Consider the following 26,861-nt stretch of genomic DNA (forward strand, 5'->3'; position numbering starts at 1 on the left):
GCGCATTGTACTCAACCTGGGAGGAACGTTTGTTTAGATCATGGTGGCTTTGGATGAGACCGGGTAATAAAGGTGTAAAATATCTTGCGTCAAAGTATAATCTATTTTTTTTTTCTTTAGAATAGTATTAGAAATCACGTCATGTATTGCACACTTAGCATCATGGCAACCCCCTTAAAATTTTAAAGTTTAAGGGTGTCTGGCAGGGGTTTACCACGACTCGTGGTTTCTAAAAGGTACTACTCCGAAGAAAATATAAAAAATAGACTTAGTACTTTGACGTGAGATTTTTATACCTTTATTATATGTTATCTCCCAAAGCCACCATGATCCAAACAAACGTTCCCTCCCAGTGTTGAGCACAATACGAAGAGAAACTTTCAGCTTTTATAAAATAACGAAGGTCTGGCACGCGCTGGCTCTCTCTCTAATATGCACGTAACGGGCGGGCAGTGTAAGTCAAGTTGCAGATGTTAAGTCGACTGTAGCCACATCCGCTCGGCTACTTGGAATTGAAATATTTATAAGTTTCCTAATAGTAGTAGGTGCTGCTTCTTGGAAATTTATCTATCTCGATTGAAAAGATTAAAGTAGTTTGTAACATGTTAGATTAAATTTGGTATAGTACTTTCATTTGATTTTTGTTGTAATATTTTCATTTAGATGATCCAATTTTATATGATTAGTTGCCGGCCTATCGGTGTTTTACAGGATATATCTCGGAGAATGTGCTCAGGAGCTGTTCGATCTTGTCCCTCCCTCACGTTTCAACCACCGTACCGCAAGACACCGGGCGAGTCTCCACCCCTATGTCGTCAACATTCCATCTTCGCGTACGAAACGCTTTGCGTCATCATTCCTTATACGCATGGCTAGGGTCTGGAATACTCTTCCTAGATCAGTGTTTCCTGCCAATTATAATCCGGGTATCTTTAAAACAAGAGTGAATAGGCACCTTCTAGGCAAACGCGTCCCATCTAAGGCCACATCATCACTTCCCATCAGGTGTGATCGTGCGCCTATAATAATAAAAAAACAAGTCTGTATGCCTATTGCCTATACTCAAAGATGCTATTTTTCTGAAACGAATTTATCTTTAAAAAATCCCTTAATTGATACCAATTGGATTTCTAACGGTGACGTTGACGACCTCCCTGGTGGACGAAGTTCCAAGGTTGGATTTCCGGCAGGTACAATTTGGGAATCTGTCTCTGGTCTGGTCAGGTGGGAAGTGGCGGCCGTGGCTAGTTTCTACCCTACTGGTAAATCGTGCCACCAAGCGATTAAGTGTTTTGACAAAATGCCGTGTAGAAACCAATAAGGGGTATGGGTTTAATAAAACTGTCATACCCTTGGACGATCTAACCTATGGACTTGTAACGCGCCTAATATTACGAATAAAAATTTCTGTCACTTTTGGTGCGGGACGAGGAAACACTACATAGACAACTTGACACACTCACTCAACAAAGTTTTGTGTCATTATTAACACACACATATCTAAATCTTCAACACTACTACATTTTACGCACACTAATAAGTTATATACATCAACATACAAAGACATTACGAGTGTAAGACAGTCAAATTGATTTGCGATGCTACCGTATCGATATTTTAAAATATATCGATAGTTTTTCAGAAACAAAAGTAGAAGTAAGAATTTATTACTCGTATTTAATTACTTAAAACCAGTGTTTGGTCAGCGTAGCGTATTCTTGCATACATTCACCTCACTTAATAGGTAATTATCCCAAAAACTAATAATGCAACGTAAAAATAAGAAAAATATTTATTTAAAAAATATGCACATACTTTTTTACTTATTTTATATCATTTTTAATCTTAAGTATTTTTTTATATAACGAAATTTTCATTTAAAATTTCGATAGTGAAAATGTGCTTATTAATGACTTATATTATTATATAATACAAAATAAACCTGACCGCGCAAAAACCTACCAAACATAATTAGTAGGTATATCAATCAATAAAATGTTTTTTTCTTTCCAATCAATCATTTATTTATTGCACATTGGGTTTACATGGTAATTCCAATATGGTGTACTCTTTGTCCAAAAAAATTAAATGTAAGTTATTAAATATTACACGTATTGCCCTTACAAATTAGCAATGCAAAAATTTTCTCAATACCTGCCGCTTTTACCCCACAGCAAAATTCCATAAGACAGATATGATACTATGAAAATAAATTAGTAAACACACACGGTGGCCTCTTCTATTTTTAACACGTCATTATTTACCATTAGGTTAATGTTATGTATATTCTTGGCGATTCTCTCTGTAAAAATATCGAAATCTGTAAAAATAAAACGATTATGATAAATTATTACCTAATCCTCATCCTTGAGAAAGGTACACCTTTTAGCTACAAATTACCCAGTTCAGAGACACCCTACCCCGTTTCTCGCCTATCACTAAAATTGCGTTGCTTTAATATTTTTTTAAATGTATTAAGTACGTGAAATCACAGAAATCGACCAGTTTTATTACAAGTATAGGTAGCGAAAAAATTGTGGTAATTAATAATAACTATTCTTTACTTGACTTGAAGACGGTAATTTAGTCGTTAATAATAAAGAAAATGTTTTCATCGATATCGATAATCGAACCGCAATCACTATCACATGATTCTTAAAAATCGAACCTTATGTCCTATGCAATTAAATCTAATACTGAAAAATTTGGTAAAAATAACACAATAGTCTCGTGGGGAGTGCGGTATACTATAGACGGAGAGCCAGGGCCCAAAATACTGTTTGAATTTACTAAGGCTAATTTTTTTATAGTTCATTAGAATGGTTGCGTACACAAACATACTGCGGTCAGTCAAGTGAACCTGAGAACAGTGACTCAGGTGCGCTATCAAAGGTGTCGTACCTGCGAGGTAATAAAATGAATTTACTAAGGCTGAAAATTGTTATATAACTTGTATATTGCATATAAATAAAAGTTGTAATGGTTAGTCAGCAGAATATGGGGACAGAGCTCGTCAGTATGCGCAAAAAATTAGCCTTAGTAAATTCAAACAGTTTTTTGGGCGCTGGCTCTCCGTCTTTAGTATACCGCACTTCCCACGAGACTAGTGTTATTTTTACTACTACGTAATTTCATGCTGTTCACGCGTATTCAAATTTTAACCTAATTTGTATATAACGAGGGTTGCAATTGTTTAGAAAAAACAAAATATAGTCTCGTGAGAAGTGTGACTCGTTTCTACCGAATTATTACGTACTCAATTACTGAATCGGTAAAGTTCTCGATTGTTATTTTATTATAATAATTTATGTAATTTAATTTATAGAAAGCGTTTATTACACCAAAAATACTTACTTATGAAATGAAATTCCATCTTTTTGTAAATTTGATGTGTTTGATTTGTTCTTGCACTCACTAACGGCACAAACAGGCATTTTTCACCCAGCGTGTAAGACGTCGTCACACATCGAAAACGATTCTGACAATGACAAAATCGATTCCGCAAACAGTGTTTATAAACGCAGTGGATTAAAAATCCATTACTATTGACAGAGGGGAATAATCATGCGAGGCGCGTCCTTAGGTTAGATCGTCCAAGGTCATACCCCTACCAAGTTAGTCCGTTTCCATCTTAGACTGCATCGTCACTTACCACCAGGTGAGATTGCAGTCAAGAGCAAACTCGTAGTGGAATAATAAAAAAACCATGAGGTCGTTTACAAGGTTGTTAACGTTCAAGAATACCTACTTATTTTATGGTTTTCTAATACGAAAGATCGGACAATATTTTATATTCCCACACCGGTGTAGTGTAGTCTATCTATAAAATATAGATTTATAGGTTCTATAAAAAAGCTTAGAGTTCTTTGGTATATCAAAAAAGTATTAATTGGACTTTTTATTACAAGCTATTATTCAAATATGATTGTATCTTGCTGCCTTGGCAAGATGCTTTTAAATTGATTTGTTCATTAATCAGGAACGAGGAAGAGGTATAAATCTCTTGGTTTATGTTTAAAAACTTTATTAGGTACTGTTTTTTGGTAGAATATAAAGTTTTATAGAATCGTATTCAATATTTCATAGTTTTTACTTCAAAAATGTTGATAGGTTTGCGATTGACTGAATAATTTATAATACTCTTTTGTAAGAGGCTTTTATCATCATCATCATCATCATCATCATGATCAACCCATCGCCGGCTCACTACAGAGCGCGGGTCTCCTCTCAGAGTGAGAAGGGTTTTTGGCCATAGTCTACCACTCTGGCCATGTGCGGATTGGTAGACTTCACACACCTTTGAAAACATTATGGAGAACTCTTAGGCATGCAGGCTTCCTCACGATGTTTTCCTTCACCGTTAAAGCAAATGATATTTAATTAATTAGAACGCACATAACTCCGAAAAGTTAGAGGTGCGTGCCCGGGATTTAACCCCGGCCTCCGATTAGAAGGCGGACGTCCTAACCACTAGGCTATCACAGCTTATAGGTTACAGGCACGTATAGGTTAGACTATTTAGGAAAGGATTTATTTTGCTTATACAGGAAGAGTTTTCATAGAGGTATGAGTTATAGTAGCAACAGCAATAGCAATAGCAAAAAAAGCACCTACGGCATTCAAAAAAAAGAAGACATTAGCTATTATATTATTATGATGATGAATAAACATGCGGCTTTCAAAAAATATGTAGTCTATATAAAAGGAAAAGCTGATTGACTGACTGACTGATCTATGAGCACACAGCTCAAACTACTAGTCTGATCGGGCTGAAATTTGGCATGCAGATAGCTATTATATGACGTAGACATCCGCTAAGAAACGATTATTGAAAATTCAATCCCTAAAGGAATAAAACAGGGGTTTAAAATGTGTGTAGTCAACGCGGACGAAGTCGCGGGCATAAGCTAGTCTAAAACAAAATAATTCCTAGAAAAATAAAAATGACGTAAAATTTAAAAATCTTCGAAGCTAGCCTAATACCAAAATGTAAATTCACGACCATTGTAATCGGATTATAGATTCCATCATAAATCCTGTAACGTATTACAAGTCATAACGATTTTAAGCATCGGCTTTGGGTCTTCGGTCAATCGAAATCATTTTACTGTCCAAAAGACTGGGTTGTTTCTCTTATATTATATCACTGAGAGGGCTAATCCTTCCGATTATTATACATAGATATTACTATCTTTTATCATGAGCTGCGCTAAATAATTGTTTTGCTACTAATCAGCAAAGTATTTTAAAGTCATTTTGGTTGTGATTGAATCTTGCATCCAGATTTGTATAAATGCTTTGCGAAATTTCAACGCTTTTATGTTTTTGCATGTGCTTTGAATATTCAATTTGTGAGGGTCTGTACTTACCTAAGGATATTTTAAATATTTTGTTAAAGCTCTTAAAGCCCGTTATCTCTAATAATGTTATTTCTACAATATTTAGAATATTGGCACATTTTTAAAGACCAATCTCCTATGTGCCTTCTTCAAGTTACTTGATAAGTGCTAGTCTGGCACTACAAAAAGTCACCAAACAATAGAAGAAGAAGAATGTTATTTATTTTATTTTTTATATATTTATCACTTGATGATGACATCGTCCGCGTGGATTTAGGTTTTTTAAAATCCCGTGGGAACTCTTTAATTTTCCGAGATATAAAGTAGCCTATGTCCTTCCTCGGGACGCAAGCTATCTCTGTTCCAAATTTCATCAAAATCGGTTAGACGGTTGGGCCGTGAAAAGCTAGCAGACAGACAGTCACACTTTCTCATTTATAATATTAGTATGGAAGTATGGATTACTAATTATACACACAAAAGTTTATGATAACCACAGAAACACCTACTTAATATTTAAATCAGAAAACTCGTAAAGTTAGGATTTGGCCATTTACGTGGGTGGTGGATCTAACTCCTAACTAGTGACCTGTGCCTAGGAGTCATTTCCATTCCGGAAGTTTATCATTCAATACTATTTTTGTACTTCTCAATTTTATTCGCAACAACTCTATTTAAAAACTAAGGTACTCGTACTGGGATCCTATAAGTTCTCAGACGTCACATCATTAAATTTTAGAGAGTTGGCAGTTACAATTCGTTTACCACAGAAAGTGGTCTAATCCGCTCCATAAATTTCCAATCAATAGATAAAAATTAGAAACCGCCTATGGAAGAATCACTGGCTTAGTGATTTTTGATGAATCTTAATGCCTATGAAATATTCGTCTCGCTTTGCGAGTTTTTTCCTCTTGCTCTGTAATTAGTTTAGAATCTGATGAGTCATCGGTTTCTATTGGGGCTTTGGTAATGGAAGTCGGGATTGATACGGTCTGCATGTAAATTATAAACCCATCTTCTTTGGTAGGTAATTCTACGTAACACCGCCTATCCACTGTAGAAATTCTCTTTTTTTTCTCTTTTAGCAAACAATTTATTTATATACATTTTATGTAGAATTTTTTAGTAGAATTACTTATAAAATCACTCCTATACTAACCATAAAAAAACTTTCATGTCAAAATTTTCATGAGATTTAAGCCATTTCATCATAATTATTCGCCTTTATGTCAATGTCATTTTTATAGCTTTATAAAAAAATTAATAATTATATTGTGTATATTTAACACAATTAAGTAAACCCATGATAAAATATGTCTAATATTTTATCATGGGTTTACTTAACTCAACAGAAAATGGCTTTCAATAGTGTCAATAACCTTACTTTCTAGCATAATTTTTATTCCGACGCTACGCCTAGTCCATTAAATTGCCGAACTATTTATTTTTTTAATCTCTCAGAGCAGTTCAATGGGCAATGACAAAAAGTAGATTTTTATTAACATCGTGAAAAAATCTATAATTCATACACTTCGTAAAAAAACATATAGGTTCTCGTGCATAGATAAACTATGAGGCTAATATTGCATACCAAATTAAATCGACAGCAAATATTTTAAAATTTAATTTTATAGGTTTATTTTTTTAATTCATCACGATATTAAAATCTCGTCTTTTAAAATTGTAAAACACAAACTTTGAAAAATAAGACATTGTGCTTGAAACCTCTGCATAATAATTATTTGCGGTTACAATGTTTTTTGGCATGATGTCATATTAATATTATGATTGCCTTTATAATCGAGATGCAGCGGGGACCATTATAATACCAGGCTATTATCCCGAATATGTAATTAATAACCGAATAAAAAATACATCATATACCGCCTTTGACCCGTCAAGGACAAGGATCTTGCACGCTAATTTTGCGTTTCTGTGAAAAAATTAGTATCCTGACATGACTCGAACAAAAACCGTGGCTGAGTTATCGCAAAATAACCTACATAAAATTATTGATCCAAAAACTGAAACGGCTTTTGAATACGAAATGAGAACTAACTGGCCTTACGTAAATAAATAATTGGAAACCGCATTTTTATCTCCTGTCGATCGCCAAAAGACGTATGATCAGAATTTTTAGCAGTAATTCTTAAAATTCGCTTAAATAAAATAATGAATGCGTCGCGTCGTCTGGCCACAATTTGTAGCACGGTGGACAAAATAAAAAACGGAAAGAACTCACTTAATTTAAACAAAGTAATAAAGAACGGAATATATTGGATAAATTAAAAGTTATAGATAGAGACGTTAAGTATGAAAGTTATTACTTGTTAAGCAAAAACATTATGAGACATTATAATGATTTTATAATACAGCCGCCCAATTAATAACGCACGTAATATCTAATCAACGCGGCAACGCACAAGAATTCCATCATTAATAATCCGTTGATGGTTGTTCCCACAAGATACAAGTGGTTAACGATACAAAAGTATTCACACTAAACCTGTACTCATCTTACGAATACGAGATATAAAAATACAACATGAACAAGGCAATTTGATATAGGCAGCCGAGATCAAGTAGAGCCGTAGTAACATTAATTTGCTTGCAACACAAGTAATTTTCTATGAAAAACTGGTTCTGAGTGTATCTTATGAGAATAAAGTATTGCTGTTTTTACTGATGTAACTTGTGCATTTTGAGACTACAATAAGTTTTATTTCATTTACATTCATTACTAGATGATGATCGTGACTTCGTTCGCGTGGATTTCGTTTTTTTCTATCCCGTGAGAACTCTTTATTTTTAGGGATAAAAGTAGCCTATGCCCGTTTCCAAGATGCGCTAACTCTGTACCAAAATATGGATTAATGTCCACGACTTCGTCCACGTGGGTTAAGGTTATTAGGTAAATATCCTACCTATGTCCTTCACTGGAATGCAAGATACCCCTGCACCAAATTTCGTCAAAAATTGTTAAATATATTTGACGGGAAAAGCTAGATGATCGACGCATTTATAATATTAAGTATTAATTATATTCACAGGCATTGATGCCATATCGTCTATTTTAAAACTGTGCGATTGCATTTTATCGTCCCGCTTTAATTTTGCATTTAGTATTTTTATCTTAAAGTGTGTATGCAATTATGATTGGACCAAGACCACATATAATGGGGCCGGGCAAGCCTACTCGCTCGTTCCGATCGCTCAAGGGTCTGTAGCAAAAAGGATATCAAATTAATACTGAATCCATAATAAATCAAAGTGGGCAGGTGGACGCGGTCCCAAGAGCAACATTTAGCCTACGGATATCTTTAGAAATTATCATCTTGGTCCAATACGATAATAACGCGGGGACTTATTTCCTTACAAGACCTAAATTGGTGGCAGGAATCTATAATATTCGAATCACTTGGAAACGATTTGTTGAATTTCGCTCCAGGTATTTGAAAATCTTCACGCAACTGCTACAAAGGTTGTATCTTCAAGTTAATTGCATTCTTGGAATTATACTTTACAGCATGTGTGTCTTGTATACACTTATATACGTATATTTGAACTTCACTTTACAGATCTTGAACATTGAGTAACAATATTGGTTTAACGAAAAGTAATTTGCATATTGATACATTAGTTTAAAGTTTTAAACAACACAAAGAGGCAAATAACATTTTAATTAGTTACATTAATAATATTCGTTAAGATGCATGTTGATTAGTCTTATCATTGTATTGATTCAGTCATACAAGATGTTTTGACGAACATAATGTTTATTATAATCGTGACCGAGGTTATAGAATAATTAGTAGGCAACGCCATATGAGCGATCGTTGATTTCACAGTATCTTATTGCCTTTTGAAAGTTCTTTCTGACAGTTCGCTCGTGGTTACACAACTTTTGGTAATCTCACACGTTTTTAAGAAGGCTTTTAACGTGTATTCTACGCTCACATTAGCAACATTGACGTTCATACTAGTATTATAAACTTAAACTCATTATTTTATTTAGAGAGAGATTTATTATTTATTCAAACTGAGTACCATTGTACACTTATTGATTGTCAATTTCTGAGCGCAGTTAAATTTTAGAGTATTCACATCTTTTTCTTACCAATGTAATAAGAAAAGGACAGAGAAACCTATAGTACGCGACAGGTTGAAATGACAGGTTGAATGGATTTAATTTAGAACTGTCAAACCTCGTGACTTACCAGTCGTGAGCATATTGTTTTTGTAGAGTGCACTAAAATTTAGTCTATAAATTTGAAATTTATTTTCCGTCCTTTTTTGCAATATTATAAAGAAAAAGATGCAGATACATTGATGTTAAAGTTAAATTTGAAAGATAATGAAGTTAGTGATATAACGTACACGTAAAACTAAAGCTAGCTAATTTATGAATAGCAATAGAAATGTTTATTTATCAAAAAATAAATGACCTGAACAGATATCCAGATAAAAAAAATAAGTATTTCTTGAATATATTTGATATGCACACCATTATTACCGAATCAGTAAGGACAGGTAGGCGAATTATTCAAATTACACATCAAACTGTTGCGTGTGATTGTGAACGTTTTTTTGTCTCAGAAACCGAACCAATTAAATTGGGCTCTCGCGTGATATTGATTTGAGATATATTAATGGCATGCTAAAACGTCTGGATTATCTGCCAAAATATTCCGTTCCATGCTCGTTCCAACGTAAGTGAATTGAGATCGGTAGAATTTACTTGTCTTATTTTAAGCCAAAACAAGGGTTAATATAGGATAAATGAACATTAAAATTAATAATAAAGGAATCGCTAACTCAGTGTCTAACACTGGATTATAGCCACCGAGCTAGCTCATTTGACATTGGTTGGTTCTTACATTGCTGCTTCAAACCTGCAAGCCTGAGCCTCCATGTGTGTTTGTGGTTGGCCAAATCTTTCTAACTCTGGGAGAAGACGCGTCCTCAGTAGTGAGCCAGTGATGGGTTGCTTATGAAAGAATTAAAAAAATCTCAGATCTGTACGTACACTTTTGTTCAAGTATTAATATAAATATCGCAATTGAGTACTTACACAAATTGATTGCTACGAAATTTATCAATGATATCGAATTCATCGCCTTATACGTCCATTACATAAAATAGAATGCAATGCGATTATTGCATGTATTAAATGTAAACAAAACATTAATATTCAATTAAAATTCAACCGATACCATCGCTTCCATTAATCATACTTTGGTAATTGTTGAAATTGTAAACCTGTTTTGTGGTTACTTTTTAATTTTTTATCTCCACATCCATATTAATATTGTAAATTCGAAAGGTTTCTGTCTGTCGGTCTATTATCTTTTTACAGCCTATCTGTCTAACTTATATTGATGAAATCCGATGCAAAAAGTTCACACGATATTTTTCAAACCCTAAATCTACGGTACGGTTTAATTAGTTTTTACTTACATTTGACGTAGGTACATAGTTTTAAGCAAGTTCTAATTGTACTTAGTAGTTTTGTAGAAACAGGTCCAAAGATCTTTTCTTCATTGTTTCGTACATCCGTTACGACCAAATTTTATTTTATCATTCTTCATGCATATATTCCTAACCATACCTTTAAACAATTGAAAATTCAACTGTATATTGAATGCCATTACCTGGTTTAAGCTTGTTTGTTGTTAGTAATATCGTCTTTAAAACTTTAAAAATAAAGTCGCATTTTGCAAAGAACTTAAAGCTTATATCCTTAAACCAGCGTGGGATGACAAGACGTATGCTTATCGTCGATTTAGCATTTCTCCGCTACTTAATCCAGTTTTTAAAAGCCATTAAGCTTGTAGTAGCGATACGTATTTGGTACTGGTACTTTGAAACTTCGTGGTCTGTGGTCTAAATGTTGGTATCATGTGTCTGGGGCAACAGTGGTTTCGCGTTTGTCATGATACTGTTGGGCCATATTGTTACTAAGTTCTTATTTCATGTGTTCTTAATTTTTTACTTGATGTACTTTACTGTTCAGAACTTCTTCAATCAAAATTCACGCTTGTAGATAAGGTTATATGTCAGTATGGGGCGATTAAGGACTGATGCAATTACCTAATACAATCCTTCTTCTTCAAGACTTCCTTTTAATACTGCATCATCAGCAGCAGTTCTACAATGTAAACTATTAGATGTAATGTAAGCCTATCAAAATTTAGAAGGAACTACAAGGTACCTGATTCAAAGTCTTGTATTTTGCAATTGTGCATTGTGGAGTCTACATCTCCTGAGGATGCTCTGGTGTCGGAGAAACGTACGTTTGGTGTGTTCTAGAAGATTTATGTGGTGTTGTGTTAGTGGTGTATATTCATGCTTCTTTAGTGGTGGAGGGGCGTTTGATGCATGTCACATCCAGCACGTTGTACCTACCATACAGATTTTTCTGTTTTGGCGGATTATAGCCAATTAAGCTTGTGGTTCCCTGTATATATCTATCATGGAATTTAAAACCTGCTATCCAACACCTATTAAAATTGGTTCAGACAATTTTGGGAATCAAAAAATCTGAAAAGCGATCAGAATCCAAAACTAGATGATGCCCGCGACTTCGTCCGCGTGTATTTAGGTTTTTGAAAATCCCGTGAGAACTCATTGATTTTCTGGTATAAAAAGTAGCATATATTATGTCCTTCCTCGGGATGCAAGCTATCGCTGTACCAAATTTCGTCAAAACCGGTTGAACGGATGGGCCTTGAAAGGCTAGCAGACAGACAGACAGACACACTTTCGCATTTATAATATTAGTATGGATGAAACCTGGTGGGAAGATCGTAAAACTTAATTTGGACTACTGAGCAACACATTAGCGTCAATGTTTTTATTAAAGCACACATTAAAATTAACATAACATCCCACATGCCCGAATTTTAAGAATGTGTTTCAATACCTTCTTTTTAGTGCTATTCGCCTTATTAAAACACTTCAATGCACTAGATTGACAGTCGTGGTTGAGACATCATATGCATTGCGTTAAATCTACTTCACAATCATTTCGCAACTTGATAATCTTAGGTACTCTGACCCGCCCTGGCTTCGCTCGGGTGGAATTTAAAAAGAGGTGGGGGTTGAATTTCCAAAAATCCTTAAACACGTATTTCTTCATTTGTAACAAAAACCCAATTATACCAATTTTCATGCAAATATGTAACTTGAAAAATGACACGCTTTCATCGCCTATTTAACCCCCTCGGTAGTAGAATTTTCAAAAATCGTGAAATACGTATTTTTTCATTTTTAACAGAAAGCTTAAATACCATTTTTCATCGATGTAACTTCAAAAATGTCAGGCTTTCATAAAAACTTCCATCCTCCTTTAACCCATTTAGGGGTGGAATTTCGAAAAATCCTTCCTTAGTAAATACCTACTCTTAACAAAGAACACACCGACAAAATTTCATGTCTCTAGGACCAGCAGTTTAGGCTGTGCGTTGATATATTAGTCAGTCAGTCAGTCAGGAATTTGAATTTTATAAGATTTATATTTCATTTATTACTTACCTACCTACTTTTTTTTTTTAAGAAAGTTATGTACCATTGGGCAGCATTTGATCATTCAAGCTGCAGATAGTAGTGACATTTCTATAGTATATGATTAAGGTAGCGATAGTATAATTCTATCATGCAGGTAAACAATTTTTATATGTATGTATATTATTATAGTAGTACCGGCTACTAACTTAGTGCAGCTGGTAGTAGTCAGCTATAAACTCAAGTATATCAATAATTGCATTCGAATAAAATGGGTTATGCAGAAGACGCGCTTCAGTATTCCTTAATTCACCTACTCGATCTTTGTTTCCCTACAGGTATTGAGTGCTCGCTTCGCTCAACTTGGCCTCATAGGCTCTTCTCATTTAAGACTTCCTTCGCAAGGAAGCTTCGCACTTTACAAAACCGGCCAAGCGCGAGTCAGGCTCGCGCAATGAGGGTTCCGTACTACAGTCGTATTTTTTCGACATTTTGCACGATAATTCAAAAACTATGATGCATGAAAATAAATAAAAATCTGTTTTAGAATGTACAGGTGAAGACCTTTCATATGATACCCCACTTGATATAGTCACTCACTTCGAAAGTTGAAAATACTAATTATTAGTTCATAACCACAATTTAATTTTTTTTTGTGTGATCTAACCCTAAATTCACGGTTTTCATCTTTTTCCCCAAATGTCAGCTATAAGATCTACCTACCTGCCAAATTTCATGATTCTAGGTCAACCCTGTAGGTTTCTTGGCAGACAGACAGACAGACAGACAACACAGTGATCCGTATAAGGGTTCCGTTTTTCCTTTTGAGGTACGGAACCCTAAAAATACTCTAGAATGTAGAGAGATCTGTCCCACCTCTAGAGGTATAGAGGAGAGTGGAGTGGCGTTGATAGACTTCGTTGTCGTCACTATTTTAGCTTGGAATCAAATGTTTAATCATGTCAAGTTCATTTAAGGTTATGAAATCACACAAATATTCAAAACCATGCTCTGCTCATGTTCCCATAACGTATGAGGACAGCCCATCTCTAACGAGAGAGGCTTACTCAAGAGTTCGTACAAAATATTCCGAGTAGTTTGGAGGAGGTAGAGCAAACAGTGACCGGTCTTGGACAAACAGACGCCATCACACACGACCCCTGAGCCCACACAGAATATTGACATAGCGTATTTGTATATGAATATTGTAATTTTATTAGACGCTATGTCGTAGAAATAAATCCAACGTGACTTGTTAGGTTTTAATGGCGTTTTGATAGTAACTTGGGTGTTTAATTTCCCTATTGTATACTAGCTTATGCCCGCGACTTCGTCTGCGTGGACTACACAAATTTCAAACCCCTGTTTTACCCGTTTAGGGATTCAATTTTCAAAAACCATACACATTTTCGAAAGTTATATTTATGAAATTTGAGACTGCTTTTTACAAAGTTAGGATTCAAATAAAAAGATTTTAACATACCCACATCGTTTTGTTGTAAGTGTTCTTAATTTAAATATGCTTGCGACTTTTTCCGCGTGGACTACCCAATTTCAGACCTATGTTTTACCCTCTTAGGGGTTGAATTTTCAAAAATCGTTTCTTAGCGGATGTCTATGTCATAATAGCAAGCTGCATGCCAAATTTCAGCCCGATCCGTCCAGTAGTTTGAGCTGTGCGTTGATAGATCAGTCAGGCACCTGTTCCTTTTATAAATACGAATAACAAGCAGTGATAGCCTCCTGTTCGGGAGTCCATGGTTTGATCCCGGGCACGCACCTCTAACTTTCTGGAGATAGGCAGGTTTGTGCGTTTTAAGCAATTAAATATCATTTGCTTTAAATGGCAAAGGAAAAGATCTTGAGGAAACCTGCATGCATGAGAGTTCTTCTAATAGTTCTCAAAGGTGTGTGAAGTCTATCAATCTGCACTAAGCCAGTGTGGTAGACCACAGCCAAAACCTTCTCATTCTGAGAGAAGACCCGTGCTCGGTTGTGAGCTAGCGAAGGGTTGATTATGATGATGATGTATTTGCTTATGAATCATCATTATCATGAACCCATCGCCAGCTCACTACAGAGCACGGGTCTCCTCTCAGAGTGAGAAGAGTTTTGGCCATAGTCTATCACGCTGGCCATGAGAGACCTCTTAGGAAAATTCTCAGGCATGCAGGTTTTTTCACGATGTTTTCCTTCACCTTTAAAACAAGTGATATTTAATTACTAGAAACGCACATAACTCCGAAAAGTTAGAGGTGCGTGCCCGGGATCGAACCTCCGACCTCCAACTAGAAGTCGGACGTCCTAACCACTAGGCTATCACAGCTTGTTGCTTATGAATATTGTTATTTTGTTAAACGCTATGTCGTAGAAATAGATCCACATTCTTATTCACAATATGACTTGTTATGTATTAGTGATGTTTTCATAGTAACTAGGTGTATAATTACCGTATTGTTTGTGCATGATTTAGATAATTAGCGTACAATGTAGATATTATAGTACCTATTTAGATAAAGTACCAGTTATTGCAATGGTTTTACTTACTTATCTTGCATTATTTATCTAATCCGGTATTTTTATTCCATTACCAAGTTAACACTTGACTGCACGGGTCTCCTCTTAGAAAGGGAAGGGTTTAGGCCATAGTCCATCACGCTGGCCAATTGCGAATAGGTACGCAGACTTCACACACCTTTGATATAACATTATGGAGAACTCTCAATCATGCCTATTTGCTACCGACATTTTTCTTCACCGTTTGACCAAGTGATATTTAATATGAATATAGCACAGAAAATAATATGATATAGCACAGAAAAGTTTGAGGTGCGTGCCCGGGATCGAACCGCAGACCCCCTGAATAGAAGGCAGAAGTCTTAAAAACTAGCCTATCACCGCTTTTTGATACACATTTTTGGTACTAAAAAATTTGAAAGTACGCGGCCGAAAGTAGGAGATAGCAGATTTGTAGAGCACTCTCTCTGTCGTTGAGACCGACAATACGTCATATAGGTATGAGTGACAGAGACAACGCTCTACATAGCCGAAATGGCATTGTAAAGGCCGATGTACATTACTTTCGGCCGCGTACTGTTGTAATAGTCTAGAAATCGGAATTTCATTTCAGAGCGACGCAATCGCTAGAGCATTTTTAACTGTCAGCCGTGAAACAGGTTTGAAGTATTTCGAACTCTCATTGTTATGAGTATAAGAAGAAAGGTATCCCAGACGACTGTCTCTTGACCATTAATCATATGGCGATGCCGAGATAAATTACTGTCGTGGGGACAAACGTACAGGCATGCGGTTATAGATAGGCAGGTAAAAAATCCAAATCTTATTTGTTTACTAGCGACTGTCATCTATAATATCCGCGTGGAAATTGATTTCTTGAATTTCGACTTGCATCGATTCCGTAGTCTTTCTCTAAACTAAATTTAGAGTATATGTATCCTTTTCTTTTTAACAATGCTAAAAAGGGACGGAACATGAACTTTACATTTAAAGACTCAACATTTTAGTGCACGCTACAAATTTAAACAGTAGGCTTGGTAAGAAGAGTATGACAGTAACGAGTCAATATATATATGAAAATATAATGTATGTTCGCAAGAATAGAGAACATATTAAAACAAATTATGAACGTCATAATTTTAACACACGGAATAAAAATAAATTGGAAACCCAGAGGTTCAGACTAAAAAAGGTTAGCGAGTCATTTTTGGGCAGTGCTGTCCGCTATTTTAACAAATTCCGTCCGAAGTTCAAAGTTTACCAGAAGGGAGGTTTAAACGTTTCATCAAAAAAAGCCTGTGTAAAGGCTACTACAAGTTAGACGATTATATATCGGACTAGCTGATCCCCGCGGCTTCGCCCGCGTAGATTTAGGTTTTTAAAGATCCCGTATAGCCTATGTCACTCAGGAATAATGTAGCTTTCTACTGGTGAAAGAATTTTTAAAATCGGTTCAGTAGTTCTAAAGATTACCCCCTACAAACAAACTTAACGACATTACCTCTTTATATAATATTAAAATCAGTCCAGTAGTTTTTGAGCCTATTCAGTACAACCAAACAAACAAACAAACAAACAAACAAACAAACAAACAAACAAAGTTTTCCTCTTTATAATATTAGTGTAGACAACGGGCCGTGCAGCAGAAATCGTAATATTTTAATTTCGCCATAACTTCAAAACCAAACGTCCAATTTTAATCATTCAAAGACCAAATATTATCTCCATAAACTGTTCTTAGTGATGAAATCATTTATTTTGATAAGGATTAATAGCATGAGTAAAATAAACGCGTTTAAATGTAGTCCAAAAAAAATTCAAGATTTTTAAATAAAAAAATGGTTGCTGTGCCTCACTCGACATAGATGGGTATAGTGTGTCGCGGACTTTTTTGTAGATATTTATAAGATCTACAATTAATTAGAACATTTTATGGTTCTATCTTTTATAGTTTAGGCAGCGTACGCAAAATAAGTAACTTTTCTGGTTGATTTTTTACACCTTGTGTCCGAAAAACCCAAATATCTTACGGAACCCTATTTTTTTCCAAAATAAAATATAGCCTATGTTACTCGTGGATAATGGTAGCTTTCGAATGGTGAAAGAATTTTTAAAATCGGTCCAGTAGTTTTTGAGCCTATTCAGTACAAACAAACAAACAAACAAACAAACAAACAAACAAACAAACAAACAAACAAAGTTTTCCTCTTTATAATATTAGTGTAGATAGTGTAGACAACGGGCCGTGCAGCAGAAATCGTAATATTTTAATTTCGCCATAACTTCAAAACCAAACGTCCAATTTTAATCATTCAAAGACCAAATATTATCTCCATAAACTGTTCTTAGTGATGAAATCATTTATTTTGATAAGGATTAATAGCATGAGTAAAATAAACGCGTTTAAATGTAGTCCAAAAAAAATTCAAGATTTTTAAATAAAAAAATGGTTGCTGTGCCTCACTCGACATAGATGGGTATAGTGTGTCGCGGACTTTTTTGTAGATATTTATAAGATCTACAATTAATTAGAACATTTTATGGTTCTATCTTTTATAGTTTAGGCAGCGTACGCAAAATAAGTAACTTTTCTGGTTGATTTTTTACACCTTGTGTCCGAAAAACCCAAATATCTTACGGAACCCTATTTTTTTCCAAAATAAAATATAGCCTATGTTACTCGTGGATAATGTAGCTTTCGAATGGTGAAAGAATTTTTAAAATCGGTCCAGTAGTTTTTGAGCCTATTCAGTACAAACAAACAAACAAACAAACAAACAAACAAACAAACAAACAAACAAACAAAGTTTTCCTCTTTATAATATTAGTGTAGATAGTGTAGACAACGGGCCGTGCAGCAGAAATCGTAATATTTTAATTTCGCCATAACTTCAAAACCAAACGTCCAATTTTAATCATTCAAAGACCAAATATTATCTCCATAAACTGTTCTTAGTGATGAAATCATTTATTTTGATAAGGATTAATAGCATGAGTAAAATAAACGCGTTTAAATGTAGTCCAAAAAAAATTCAAGATTTTTAAATAAAAAAATGGTTGCTGTGCCTCACTCGACATAGATGGGTATAGTGTGTCGCGGACTTTTTTGTAGATATTTATAAGATCTACAATTAATTAGAACATTTTATGGTTCTATCTTTTATAGTTTAGGCAGCGTACGCAAAATAAGTAACTTTTCTGGTTGATTTTTTACACCTTGTGTCCGAAAAACCCAAATATCTTACGGAACCCTATTTTTTTTCCAAAATAAAATATAGCCTATGTTACTCGTGGATAATGTAGCTTTCGAATGGTGAAAGAATTTTTAAAATCGGTCCAGTAGTTTTTGAGCCTATTCAGTACAAACAAACAAACAAACAAACAAACAAACAAACAAACAAACAAACAAAGTTTTCCTCTTTATAATATTAGTGTAGATTGTTATTTTTTGTTAATTCTGACGTTGAATTGTAAATGAAATTTATGACTTACTATTTGATAATTTAATTACTATTTTTTACAATAATTACTTAAGTAGGTAAAACCTTAAATTTGTAAACTGATTTATTCTATTTTTATTTTATTTTTGTGATTTTACTTTTGTAATGACATTCAAAAAGTGTACTCCGTATGTACTTACTTTGAATAAAATATTTGATTTTGATTTTGATTTTGCGACTGTGCGCTAAAATCACGGGTTTTACCATCTAAAAATTAAATTTAAAACTGTCAAACTGCGTCCGTCCTTTTCATATTACATTAGTAAGAAGAGTATGCGACTACTCTAAAATTGGTTGTGCTCAGAATCAGTACCATAGTAACTTGTGTTTAGAGCTATCATGGTTGTAACATGTAACTGTAAGTATGATGTGGTTTGAACAAATCTTTGAGTTATCAGTTCTTACAAATAAAAACTGGTCAAGTGCGAGTCAGATTCGCGCAATGAGGGTTCCGTATTACAGTCGTATTTTTTCGACATTTTGCACGACAAATCAAAAACTATTATGCATAAAAATGAATAAATACCTGTTTTAGAATGTACAGGTAAAGCCCGTTCATATTATGATATCCCACTTGAAATAGGAATCTTACTTTAAAAGTTGAAAATACTAATTACCTATTTGTTCATGAACACATTTTAATTTTTTTTTGTGTGACGTACCCTGTAGGTTTCTGGACAGACTGACAGACAGCAAAGTGATCCTATAAGGGTTCCGTTTTTCCTTTTGAGGTACGGAACCCTAAAAAATCCAGGATTTTATCAAAGATCTTAATAAAATAATTCTCAGCATTATTATCCAAGGAATTCATAATAATTCACGGTGTGTCTACGTGAGGTAAGGGAAGGTTTTTACTTTGAGATGTTATCTGTACAGATGTCCACGGGGTTCGAACGTCGTACCCAACCGGTTGTCCTTGGCTCTGAACTCGTATAGCCATGACTTTCCCGTATGTTCCATGTGGTGTAAAATTATAATAGGTAGGTTGTAGGTAGGTATCTCGTAATCCATACTTCCATCTAAATAAATACTTACCTACTCCATATTTACACTATACAAGCGACCCGCCCCGGCTTCGCACGGGTAACTTATTACAATTTTCCTAAGGATCTCTAATTTTTTTAAAAATAAAATATAGCCTCTTTCACTCGGAAATAATGTAGCCTTCTACATCTGGTGAAAGAAAGAAAATTCACAATCAATCACAAAACCGAAAGAATTTTCACAAACGATTCGGTAGTTCCAAAGATTACTTCATACAAACAAACTTTAACTCTTTACAATATTAGTAAATAAATGCAAAAGTGTGCCTGTCTGTCTGTTTGTTAGCTTTTCACGGCCTCACTAATTTTGACGTTTGGCACAGAGGTAGCTTGTATGCTGGAAACGTTTACTACTGCTGCTTATCTAGTACCTACTAGGCTACTTTTTATCGCGGAAAATTAAAGGGGATTTTTAAAAACCTAAATCCACGCGGACGAAGTCGCGGGCACCATCTAGTTAGTTGTAGGTACCTACATTATAAAAGCTTGTAATATTATGTTATTTAAAGGAAAAGGTAAACCGCTGAGTTCCTTTACCTACTACTCTCTCCGAAATGCAAGCTGTACCTTTGCTATATATTGTTATGTAGGCACCTACCTACATACTGCTAATATTGTTAAAAACCGGCCAGGTGCGAGTCAGGCTCGCGCAATGAGGGTTCCGTACTACAGTCGTATTTTTTCAACATTTTGCACGATAATTCAAAAACTATGATGTATAAAAATAAATAAAAATCTGTTTTAGAATGCACAAGTAAAGCCCTTTCATATGATACCCCACTTAATATTACCTTACTTCGAATATTGAAAAAACTAATTATTAGTTCATGACCAGAATTTAATTTCTTTTGTGCGATCTAACCCCTAAATTCACGGTTTTCAGATTTTTCCCCTAAAGCCAGCTCTAAGACTCACCTACCTGCCAAATTTCATAATTCTAGGTCAACGGGAAGTACCCTGTAGGTTTCTTGACAGACAGACAGACAACAAAGTGATTCTATAAGGGTTCCGTTTTTCCTTTTGAGGTACGGAACCCTAAAAATAGCTTTTGCTAGTTATAACTAACGTATTTATTATACGACTACCCATCGAAGCACAATAGAAACCTATAAATAAGATTTACTAGCGAAATTACGTTTTTGATATTTTTCCATATCTATGTATTCGAAAATATAAAAATACCTATTTGGTAGCTCATTTCAATTTTAAATGTAAGGATTAAACCGAGACTTTAATACCTTTAACAAAGTGGTTTTTCGATTGAATTCATACAAAAAAGACTTGAAGAAGCCTTAAGCCAGTTCTGAGGAAATAATCGCGTTATTTATTGCCGCTGCCTGAGAGAACCAACTTTAATCTCTTTTAAGCACGTACACAATCATCAAAATAGATATAGGAAACACGTGGCTCTTATTTCTTCAGCAATAAAAGCGAAAATGCAACGAAAACTTTCATCGACCATACAACACGATTTTATGGAAGATTATAAACATCGATCGTTTCCTAAACATTTTTGATAGCAATAATAATTTAACATCAAAGCAGAATTTAAAACTAGGTTTGGACTTAATTAGACCAATTAATATGCAGTGGACGGCATTTAAAAGCTAAAATTTTGTTTATTAAAATTCATACGTGAAGAATCTGGTATAAAAATCGTGCATGTTTATAGGTAATTTGTATGCTTATGTGTTTATCGTCATCTGTAGTTCGAGTACCTGAACACAAAAGGCTACTAAAATAAATTTTCCTATTATATACAACGAACATGTTTTAACTATAAAACAACTTTATACAGTACGAAAGCGATGAACATCGGCTTTTAGAATGATATTTCATTTTTGTAGTTTGTCTCTGTCACTCATACCCATATGACGCTTTGTCGGTTTCAATGACTGAGACAGTGCTCTACAAATTTGCTGTCTCCTTCTAAAGATCGGCGTTCATCACTTTTGGCCGCGTACTGTAAGTAGATACGTATCTAATTGCCACTAAGAAATATTAGGCAGGAAAAATAATTTTTTAAAAGTAGGTACATTGTTTTAGTAAACTGAGTAAATTTTTTTCTCTTTTATTAAAAGAATATTAACTATGCCAATCATGACTGATATTCCCGTTTCCCCTCCAACTAAGCGTAAAGCTTGTGCTAGAAGTAGGTACGACAATAGAGCAGTGGGTGGGGTAAGAACCGTCGACCTTTCGGAATTCAGTCCGCTCCTCAACCGTTGAGCTATTCAGCTCTAAAATGACTTAAGAAAATGTTACGATAACCTATAGCTAACTAAACTTTAGTTCTGTACAAGTCATGCCCGTGTGGAATGCTACAAAAATAATATTTTTAGTGGTTAAATTTAGTTTCCTAGGTTTTGTTATACCTACTACAATTTAGAAGCCAAGTAGAAATAATCTTTTCCTTTAGGTTGGCGCGTCTATTTTTACTGCATCATTTATCAAGGGAAGTTGCGGTCAAACACAGACCTGTAATATAATCTCTAGATATAGATCAGAATCTTCCACCGATCGATTATTTTGCTCCAAGTATACCAACCACTTAGCAATTTCAAACACAATATCCAGTTACGAAACGTAGGGTCTAAAGACTCTAAAGAGTCGAAGCACACACGATAGGTACTTTTAGCAGGTAAGTACTTTTAGTATTTATGCTACCTCCTATTATATTGTGCGTGATAGGTGATCAAAAGTACATGTCTTACTAAATCGCTGTGACTGGGCAACATAGCTCGAAATTAAAAAACTCGCCTGACCTGCCAAAAAAGAACTGAAAAGTAAAAATTCCCTTTTGAACAAGTCATTATGTAGCCACTTTATTGATATTTTCTTCCAAAAAAAATATAACCATTTTACTGGGGATGATGTAAGAACTCTAACGATAACCCACACATTCAAATCTGTTCAAGCATTTTGAAGTTATAGTGGAATAAAGAAATTCACATACATACACTCTGAAAACGTTACTCATGCCTCTTTTTCTGGGCAGTCGTATAAAAAGCGATCAAGTTGCCAAACACCGATACTTCAACTATCGTGTGTGGATTCGCCTTAAGAAAACTTCCACTCGAAAGGCTCAATAGACATCAACGATACAAAATTACAGACGATTACACTCAATTACAACCGGTACTAAAACTGGATATACGATAAAACCAAAATTAACGCTCTCGTCCACCTCTTGGCCTAATTGCATCTCAACTTGTCATAAATCATCCCTTTGGATCGAAACGTAAAATTGTAACAAGAATTCCACGTCTAAGGTTTCGTTCAGACTATCAATTCAGTCTTGAATCTTGATACTAAATTTTACAATTAAAAAAAAACTACATTAACATTACTTACATAACATTATTTATTGGTACTTGCTAACTGCTACTACGCTACTACAGCTACTTTGCTTTTGTCTGTTTGTCTGTCTGTCTGTCTGCTTGTCTATCTGTCTGTCGGTCTGCTAGCCTTTCACGGCCCATCCGTTCAACCAATTTTGACCAAATTTGGTACAGAGATAGCTTGCATGCCAGGGAAGGACTTTTCCCGGAAAACCGAAGAGTTCTCACGGGATTTTTAAGCACCTAAATCCATGCGGAAGTCGCGAGCATCATCTAGTATTAATATAAAGTGACATTACTACTAATTTAAATTATTTAAACGCTGATTGGAAAAACAAGTAAGATTATTTCTGAATGCCTTTTACTCGAAATTAATTTTGACAGGCATATTTCTAATAATCTACGTTCTGATTGAATGCTGTCTCAGTTCTCGGTGTAATGTCGAGGAGACCTTAATTGGATTCATGCGCTGGACCTATCAATATTGTTTGATTAATGATATCGAGAGGCCTCAGTTTAATTGCCAACTGAGACCGTCATGAATCAACTGCCAGAGCCATAAATCTGATAACTTAAACTAGTTTCAATACAAGTTGTAACGTTTTCCAAGCGTCTACCGAGTTTTATACTCTACATTTTATGCTTGACGACATTTTTGTTCGTTTTCACTTCCAAGTTCCGTCGCTTTAGTTCCTATAGTCTTATTTCTACCTACCTATATTAATAATATTTATTTATTTTATTTTTATTTTTCTTTTACCAAAATTGTGGTTACAAAGTAATAATAAATTGAGTTACATTGGTTTTTGACGGAATTGGTTTGTGACGGAATGCCTAGCAATATTTTTACATATTGGCTATCTGTGCATCGTAATAGTAATAAGAAATAGAAATAGATTTGTTGACAAGGACGCCTGTAAAGAGTTTTTTAACATTCACAGTTAGTTTATAAGTTTGTATGTACATGTAGTTCATTTTACTTTATTTTATTTTATGAATAATATGTATACTGGGTTCTTTGCCTTTAATAAAAAACTTTATTATTATTATTATTATTGGAAATGCTTATCTCTATACAGAGATTTCTTCCAGCTTACTACTATAAATGCGAAAGTGTATCCGTCTATCTGTCTTGTTACCTATTCACGAACCTTCCTTTAAACCGAGTTTGATGGAGACGAACAGATTACTTTTCATTTGAATGAATCCAGCGGCTCCCTGCGATATTTGATGTCGTCTGTCCACATAGTCCACCTAAGAAAGCTCAGTCACTCAGCGGGCTATGAATAGAGCTATGCTAGTTTCGTTACGTTGTCAAATTAGGTAGGTACCTACATAGAAGATCCAGAGTAATCGACATAGCTCAACGGATTGCGAAGCTAAAGTGACAATGGGCAGGACACATACTCTTAGTTCCAAAAACCGATAGGCATTATAGGGTCCCATGATGTTAGGATAGCAACTTCGCACCAGAAAGCATAGTCTTTACAGTCTCCCCCACTAGTTTATGATAGGTTCCTTAATCTAAGAACTTATGACATCACTAAGCAATAAATGTGGATTTTTTCTTTTTTTACCCTGAATACCTACTATGTATCTAACTACTGAGTAAGTAGTTAAATCTGTTTTACTGTAGGTATAGGTGGCGCTCTTTAGGGAAGGCCTATATCCAACAGTGGACGTCCACAGGCTGATGATGATGATGATGATGATGTAGGTATTATTTACATTAGGTATTAGGTAGTGTACAGTTACAACCGGATCCTGTTTAAATTTAGACCTATTAGCTTTTAATTTAATATCGTACACTGTCTTTAACTTTGCAATTAATTATTTATTATTATTAGGACCTGTGGTAGTACATTATTTAAAATGGGGACCATTTAAAGCCTTATTTACGAGTATTACCTGTCCTAGTTTATCTAAACTGCGCTGGTGGGTGCCAGGTGGTGCTACAACACTTAACATAAAACAACTTAGACAGAACGACCAACTTAACTTACGGATACCTGCCTACAGTAAAAACATAGGAACTGGCGAGCAGAACGGTGTAATCGCACCAAATAAAATACAGAATGAACAAAAAACTGAATGAAAGGTGTTGAAACTGTAATTACACCGCTTTGCTCGAAAGCACGAAATTTGGACACAAGTTTAGCTCAGTTTTAGGCCATTTTGCTTGGAAATATGTACAACATCATATTGAGTGATCGAAATTATTAACTTTGGACTCAATTTCAGTACAGTTTTAGGCCGTTTTGCTTGGATTTGTATTCAATGGACTAAAAACTTCCGGACTAAAGAAAAAAAAAGTATTTTGATCAGAAGTGTAATGTAATCACACATTTTGTATACTTTTTCTAAATCAATACAATATATAAAAGGAAAAGCTGACTGACTGATCTATCAACGCACAGCTCAAGCTACGAAAAGAATCCGCTAAGAAAGGATTTTTGAAAATTCAACACCCAAGAGGGTGAAACATGGGTCTGAAATTGGGTAGTCCACGCGGACAAAGTCGCGGGCATATTTAAATTAAGGACACTTACAACAAAACGATGGCTATGTTAAAATCTTTTTATTTGAATCCTAACTTTGTAAAAAGCATAGTCTCAAATTTCATAAATATAACTTTTGAAAATGTGTACCGAAATTATTCAAGCGCGAAGATGCTAGTATCAAGTGTCTGGATATTTTATTTAATAAGGCGCCATTGTTTTTATAAGTCTAGTTTTTAACTAAATCAGTTTTTTTTAAGGAATATTAGCCATGTTTATCCCCCCTTTCCCCTCCAACTAAGCGTAAAGCATAGTGAACGGATGGGGTTTGAACCGCCGACCTTTCGGATTTCAGTCCGCTCCTTATTGAGGCTCTAAATGGAAAATGCTACATAAAATACAAAACATAACATTAACTTGGACTCGTGTTAAAAATGCTAGTAGTTATACTTAAATAACAACTTCTATAAAACTTTTGTAGCTAAACAAGAAAGTAACTCAACCGTTTAACTAGCAAAAAATATTCAAGAATAGAAGACGTGTTTACAAAGAAAATGTGGTGAAAATGTTGCATGGCGATACAGAGTTATAACTTGATTTCAATAATGAATATTTGCTTCAATACATAATATGTATATTATTAATGTATTATATGAACTACAGATAATAAGTAAATCGACTAATCAACAGAGAACATACAGTTAAAACAGTAAATATACATACAAGAAAATACAGTAAATTTTATTATTTTGACCACGCCTTTATCATAAGGCGTGGTCAAAATAATAAAACTTACTGTATTTTCTTGTATATTTACTGTTTTTACTGTATGTTCTCTGTTAGTTAGTCGATTTACTTATAAGTCCCGCAAATTGCTAATGCGCGTTGCCGCCATTTTATTGACGTCAGCACTACAATGAAGTTTCGAGCGGATGTATATTTTTATTTCGGCTGACGTCAAAATTACGTCATTTCGATGTTAATGAGACATGGTTCCAGCGCAATAGTAATTTGCGGGACTTATACCAGCGATTCTTTTTGAGGAACGATGTGTATATTTAGGTTTTATAAAAAACTTATGGGAATACCCCCACTAGGTGGACAGACCTCACTAGGTGGT

The 26,861-nt window shown here is 34.7% G+C and overlaps 1 protein-coding gene across 1 annotated transcript in view; it reads left to right on the forward strand.

The window, feature by feature from the left end:
- The window catches only part of bowl (brother of odd with entrails limited), a 61,968-nt gene that overhangs the window by 13,625 nt on the left and 21,482 nt on the right, over positions 1-26,861 (forward strand). The gene's annotated exons all lie outside the window — the stretch shown is intronic.

The sequence above is a fragment of the Maniola hyperantus genome, chromosome 19 (genome assembly GCF_902806685.2).
Source record: "Maniola hyperantus chromosome 19, iAphHyp1.2, whole genome shotgun sequence".
In the NCBI taxonomy this organism is placed as follows: domain Eukaryota; kingdom Metazoa; phylum Arthropoda; class Insecta; order Lepidoptera; family Nymphalidae; genus Maniola; species Maniola hyperantus.